A 7668-nucleotide genomic window follows, 5' to 3' on the forward strand; every position below is an offset into this window, starting at 1 on the left:
AACCGCTAGTAGATTGTATACATAATAAATAATCTAGTTTGCCTTTTGCACTGATTTAGAACAGTGTTGCTGTTCTAAGTGAACACACAAAATAGGAGGACGGGGGAGGGAGGTTATTGACATGTTTTGAAAATGTTTTTTTTCAAAAACTATTTAAATACATTTTAAAAATGACTAAGTCTGACTAATGGGAAAAGGATGTGACAGCCCCTTTACATTCTCTCTGCCTTTTGTTAAAATTTTTTTTTAAAAAAATGCAAGTATGGAAAACTGGAATTTTATTTAATAAATTTCCAGGTCTCTAATAGTATGGAAAATTGAATGTTTCCAAGACAAAACAGCTTTAGTTTCTAAAACAAAAAATTATAACTGTCTAAAAAATAAGTAAATAAAAAATAATCAGCTGCACCCAGCAAACATTGTAATAATTGTAATACAGTAGTTTCTGTAAAAAATAAAAAATAAAGATTGTTAACATAACTAGATGTCAATTCTCTGATGGCTGCCTCATCAAAAAAATCAGAATGATACACACATCCATTTACCAGTTGTGGCTTGTCAATAGAGGGTGCTAAGGGACCGCCTACCCAGTTGAGTCACCTCTTTGACTGCCAAAAACGTTAAATAACGTTTAGTAAAATCCTATGGAGGAGTGCCAAAGACGTTAAAAGACGTTTTTTTTTTTTTCAAAACAGAGGTGGAACTAACCATTTTCTATTGTTGATTACTCAAAAACGGAATAAGGTAGAAACAAACTTTTTTTTCTGATGAAAGATGAGAGTCCAATCTTTCATTTGGTAGTATGTGTGTTTCCATAGTCCAAACACATAATTTTCTGTGGACCTTGAAAGATCAGTCAAAATGCTTAAAATCGGCTGGCACCCACGGCATCCCTTTTCTGAAAACGTCTGGCAGTCAAAGAGTTAAAGGCACAAAAATTAAATTATGAAAATGATATGAATAATAATTACTTTAAAATATTTGTTTTTAGTACGTCAAACGATGACATACTTACGGTTTGCTTACACAAGATATCGCTGATACATTCGTGTTAAAAGAGTGACATGCAAAAAGCACGTATTAGGCACCGTTGGGTGCTGAATTCCACCGCCCACAGCCAATAACGTTTAAATGGAATAATTCTCTCTAAACCAGTATCATTTCCTGCCTGGCTTCTTGCCTTTGATGGGAATTTGCCCCTTCCGATATGGCCGCCATGTCTTATGATTTTTGTCTTCGTATTGAACTCAGTGAAATTACCTGAAACATATTTGGTTGATTTATGGAATTAAGGTTTCTCGACAAAAGCACAGACAGGCTACAGTCAAGTTAATTGTGACTGGTTCCTACTGCTTTATCAGTGAAAGATAATGATTTTCCTGGTGCAAGTTTGAGTTCCCGCTGGTCCACCAAGTACGTATGAGCCTGACCATTGAGTGCTCTGTAAGTGACTGTTCCAATTCTGCACTGTAACCTAAAATGAACATCTGAAATGTGTCTGTTGATGCACACGCCAAAGCTGCAAATGACTTTTCTTCAGCACATCCTGCGGCACCTTTTGTTCCCCCCACTCTGCATTCCGAACACATTCCCAGTGACGTGAGCCGCCTCCTCCTCCCGCTGCTGCTCCTCGAGTGGGATAGCTCCGAAATCCCACAGGTTCAGCCGCATTACTCCGGTTGTGTCGACCCAGTACAACATTTTACTGTATTACTGTATTATTCACTTACTTATTTCCATTCAAGATGCATAGTGGGAGAATACTGAGGGCACTAAATGCATTGCACTATAAAATGGCAAATTCACTATACAGTAAACCCCCCTCCATCACATTATAAAATATGTAACACTATATAACACTCTATTTTGATTTAACTCATTTATTTTGGTTGTAATTATATTCTTAGAATTTTAGGGGACTTTGATACCAAGTAAACTATGATGGCTGGTGTTTGTGGATCTCACTCTGTTTTCATCTAGCCTTCCTTCCCTCCTTTAGTCTTTCCTCTGGTCTCTTGAGGTCTCCCTAATCCAGAGGTGGGCATCGAGGGCCGGAGTCCTGCAGGTTTTGCATGTTGCCCTTCTCCAACACAGCTGATATATGATCAGCTCATCAGCAAGCTCTGCATAAGCCTGATAACGATCCTGCTGATTGGAATCAGCTTGTGTTGGAAGTGAGAAACCTCCAAAACCTGCAGGACTCCGGCCCTCGAGGACCGAGATTGCCCACCTCTGCCCTAATCTGTTTGAATTTAGATGTTTCTGGGGTTGGTGAAAGATTTTGGTTTTGTAATTCTGTGGGTGGTAGGTGGTGTCTGGTTGGAGTTGGATTTCACTTTTGTTTCCTCTTTCTTTCCTTTGATCCTTCCTCTGGTCTCCTGACAACTTCACGACTCTGGCGGGACTCTGAAGTGTACGGTTAAGGTGAAGGGGCTGGGATTTATAACAGGTTTCAGGTGAATTAATGAGAGCGATGATGATATGTTGACTTGCAGGGATGTGATTTGACCAAAGTGAAATTATCTGAAAATTTAGCCGGGGGTCTGGGGGCCGCTGGCACCCAGCTAGGTCCAGGGCAGTGCCCAGTGGGGGGGGGGAGCATGAACAAATAATTATATCATGACCAAATGAAAAGTAACTCATATTAGAGCATACCACAAATGTCTTTGTTATAGCAGAAGATGTTATCTGTCGGAGTCATGTGCATACACAATGAACTATTAAAAAAAAAAAAAAAAAAATTTTTTTGGGGGGGGGAGGGGGGGGGATAAAAAAAGCGGAATTCCGCGAATTAGCGGAAAAATCACATCCCTGTGACTTGGGAAGGCTGCCGAATGAATAACACTGAGCTCTAAATTTAAAAAAAAAAAAAGTAAACTATGTTGAAATGCAGGGAAGAACTTCCTTTACTCAGGCCATAGCCTTGTCTAATAGGAAAAAAAAGTATGTTTCTTTCATCTTGAGGCATCTATAGGCAATTGCAATTGTTTTTTTTTGGGGGGGGGGCAAGAATAGCACGTGCTCGCTGCATAGGGCACAACGGTAAGCAGTGGAGAGGGAGTGATTCCCAAAAGAGTCTGTGAAGGGCACACGAAGGGGAGGGGAGACTGTGTAACAAGACAAGATGGCAGAGTTAGCCCGCGCTGATGGACTTGTCATCCCGAAGGCCGGAATGATTTATTCAAGTGGCGAGAGCAGCCGGGGCGAGCTGGGATTAACTGCGGAGGGATAGAGAGAGAACAAGCTCGGTGTCTATTATTCAGAACTGTGGATGCACAGTGGGTGACATACTGACAGACTTACGGACGTATCACTCCCTAATTTAATATAGCTTGCCGTTGCTATTCAGAATTAATTGTAATCCATAACAAGTCGCTATGATAGAGAGAGGATGGAAATAGCTGCCGGTTCACTTTCAATCGCTATATTTAACAAAAGTTCAACAAAATACAAGTGACCTGCCAATGGCCTCTAATGACGCCGTCACTCTACACACACACAAAGGCTAACGCAAAAGCCAGTTAGCAGCCGGCCAACTGTTTATTCTCATTCACTCACTCTCACGCCATTCAACAACTATACACATTCAACGTCACAGATACGACAGTGTACTCTGAGTAAGGTGACCGCCAAGTGGATTAAAATAATACCTGCAATTGTATGTTGGTTAGCTATGCATGAAGATTTCCAGCCCCCAAATTTGTGTTCGCAAGTCAAAGCAAAGCTGGTCACTCATATCTCAAGGCACCACCAAACCACGTCACAAAAAGTATGTACACTGAAATAATGATGATCTTGCCCCAATTTCCTCACAAAGGTACTTCCTAAGTGGGAGATTTGTACACCAAGCCAAATTAATTGTACCTTGTGCCATCCTATTGAAGAGCATTCCATTGTTCCTCCTGTCACGATACGTCATTGGCATAAACAGAGGAACGCAGATACATTACACTGCTGGCAGCATTCCAGTCCATCGTTCCATCATATGGGTTTTCTCAGCCTCTTTGACTTCCTAACAGTCGGAGCAACACTTCCTCTTAATCTGCCTCCATTAACCACCACAACCCTCCACAGGGAGGATATTAATCACTTTAATTGCCCGAAAGCCTGAAAGCAGAACACCCCCATCGCTTTCCCTTCCTCTGCTTCCGTGCCTCCATCTTGTATTGTTGGCTCTCGTCTTCCTTGACAGTGACTCAACTCCATCCTCACGGAAAAGACTTTTAATCCCCTTAAACGTCCACTTAGGCTTTCATTTCATTATTTGCTTCTGCTTCATTGCCACCATCGCCATCCATGCGCGTGTGTGTGTGTGTGTGTGTGTGTTTTCCCGCTGTCTGATTGGATTAGCGCCCATCCCAGCCCGTTTCCTCGCAAATGCCCATAACGAGGACTTGAAGCCGTATCAGTTTGCGGAGAGGTTGACAAATGCATCCGGATGAAAAATCTTGCAAGCCTCTCAAAGGGGAGGAAAATAAAATGGAGATGGTGAAAAAAAAAAAAAGTGACCCAAGTGCAGCGTTGTAATTCGGACGTTGTGCCTGCCAGCTTTGGTTGATGACCACTTTACCGTGTGGACCTCAGGATCGGAAAGTAATGAAGTAAAATTACTTTGTTAGTGTACTTAGCCCTTAAATACTGTTCATTTTCCATGCACGAATGCACTGGGTTAATTTTGACGCAGGCCAAGAATGTCCCCATGATAAGGAACTAAAGATATTTTTAGGTCAGTGTCATTCGCTGTGATCCTGCTTTCTACGCCTACAGAAAGCGACATATGTAGGTTAATTTTATGATGTACAGTTTTAGCCAAGGTTATTTATGTGTATTGTAAGATGATAAGTTTGTTAGTTTGGGGGGAAAAAAGCGATTTGAACCATGTTTTCCGAGTTTGGTCATATGAGGTTCGCATGCTGAGCCGTGATTGGTTGTTACGTGAGTTCTGAGTAACTGTGATGTCATTTTTTAGTAAACGGCAAAATGGCCGTCCCTTGAGATGGATAAAAACGTGGATTTTGCTGCTGAATTTTTATTCCTCAATCAGGAAACTGTGTTCAGACTAGTGCGGGTACTACAAATATTTGACTTGATTTTATAACAACAAATGCATGTTTCTGTGAGAACAAGTACAAATGTGGTGGAAACACAGAAAGCTCACAGGACTATGTATGGATTAATTTGATTTTTCAGGAATCTGTACTTGGGGTTGAATGGCAAAAGATTTCATTGCAGTTGACTAATGTGATGAAAGTTGGGTCTAAGTTTTTTCAGCACAGTAAAAGATTACGGTCCTCAACTTTATTTGTACCATGTCCCGGTTCCACAAAAAGTATTTTGTCAGACCGGCATAGAAACAAAAAGGAGATCTGGCTCTTTCCCATCTTTGGAGGTAGCATTAGAGGCAGAACAAACGTTCCTTTCACGCTGCCTGTAAACATCAGCATTTTCCAAAGGTGGCCCAATTGAACCCTGCTGCAAAAGGCAATCATTTCCCATCTTTTATTAGCTGTGCTGCTGTTTTACAGAATGTATCCAATTTTACCTCATCCAGGAAGCGCAATTCCCCAAATGTGCTTACTTGCTCCGAGGGCTGCTTGAGAACAACAAAAACCAGGTTGCAACGGAATCTAATGGGAGCGTACAGATTGAAGAGGCATAAAGCAAGTTTTGGAGCTCTGCAGGAGAATTGGATTCGTTGTGTTCTCTCTAATGAGCTACTTACCACCTCAGGCTGTCAACCCCCTCCCCAACCTACCCATTGCCCAACCCCCCCCCCCCCCCCCTGAGAAACACAGGGTTTGCTGAGGTGGGCTTTCAGGATGCTGCTGCCACAGCGTTCCTGGGGAGGAACAACACAAGCTTTCTATGTATTTTCTATATACAGAGCTGGTTCACACGTCCACGGGGCCCCTAAGAAAAAAAAATCTTGTTCATAGTGGTTGTTAGCTTCTGCCTCGGGTCAGCTCTATGTATCAAGCTACTTGCATTCCCAGCATGAGTAAAGTGAAATGCTTGATGGTCGACTGATTGCAAGGTGGTCGTGGCCTTGTGGCCCCAATCCCCCCCGTTAGCTGATTATTCACAAATTGGCTTGTCGGGAATGAGAGACGGACCAGGAGCTAAGAGTCTTACTGTCAACTTGTCACCTTTGCTTTTTGAAGATGTAAAATACTGAATTGATATTTAACACCTCTAATGTACCCTATTCGCATTGTAGTCATGATGTAGAACCACCGGTTCATGGGCCTCGTGGTACCGAACCGCACATAACGGTACCAGGCATAAATATCCCAATTCGGAATGTACATCAGCAACCCCCCCACTTGGCGACTAGTTTCCCAACCCCACCGCTTTAATGTATCATATTTAGAAATCGTCATATAAATTATCTGTGTACCATATTTACAGCACATTTATTGAATTGTCTTTACACCTAACGTATTATATAAATATATAAAGGCCCAACGTTTTAATCAACTAATATTAGCCCTTTTCAAAATTTTAAAAATATTTTTAGCTTATTTGTGCTCCATAGTTATGGGACAAAAAAAGAAGCTCTTATATGCATTAATGAATCAGCCGATTCATTGGTTAAGAAATGTATTCTGCCAGATATCAGCATCAGCGTTGTGCCCTAATTGCATATACTTGACAGTGAAAATTCATTTTTACTTTTGCACTTTAGCATACCAGGCTCAGACTGTACTTTTTTTTTTTTAAACTGTCGCTTACATAAAGCAGTTGAATCAGCATTTCTATTTTAACCACATTCTTTATGTTTTAAACACAAGTAAAAGAAAATAAATGATTGTGCATTGAGCCCTGCCCCCCCGTGATGGACTCTGAAGACAAATACGCTTTCAGACAGGCGGCTTTGCGGCCACTCAAACAATAACAGCACCAAAAAAAAAAAAAAAGTATGCTGAGGTGTGTGTGTGTGTGCCTCATTAAATAGTCAACATAAGCTAGAAGCAGCCAGCCCGGCCATTGATTGGCGCTGTAGCGCCTCGTCCGCACGCATGCTGATGCCTTCTTGAGTGTGACTCAGGAGGGCCAAAGTGGGTCAGAGAAAGCGGCGAAGTGGGCATGGAAGAAAGAGTGAGATAACACCACACGCGCACACACAATCACCCACAATGCATGACAACCAGCCACTACACACCCACAACCCCCTGCCCCCCTCCCTCCTCCATCTTTGGCTCGCCCACCTCTTTACGTTGATTGCTCACGCCTGCTGAGCAGATTTGCACGTAATTATTTTTGGGAAGGATGGACAGAGAGAGATCGATAGATAGAGCGACAGACAGACAGACACACAGACAAAAGAATGGATGGATGGATTGATGGACGGCTGGATGAAAAGGATATAAAAACTAGAAAATGACACACAATGCAGCCTGAATTAAGAAATAAAGATCAACTCTCAGCGTGCACACGTACGCACACACGCGCTAACCTTAAAGCCCTCCCGGCGACATGTCTGGTCTTAACCCCAATCCTAATTCCAACCCAAAATCATGCCTTGACCTTCGTAATCCTCTTAAACAAGTAAGAAAAGGCAAAATGTCCTCACTTAGTATGCTTGTTGCTATCCCCCCCCCTGCAGTAATTGAAACACCAAACACACATTTAACAAATGAGGTTTTAGGACCCGGTAGTGATGTAGCT

Source organism: Vanacampus margaritifer, chromosome 5 (genome assembly GCF_051991255.1).
Source record: "Vanacampus margaritifer isolate UIUO_Vmar chromosome 5, RoL_Vmar_1.0, whole genome shotgun sequence".
Taxonomy (NCBI): Eukaryota; Metazoa; Chordata; class Actinopteri; order Syngnathiformes; family Syngnathidae; genus Vanacampus; species Vanacampus margaritifer.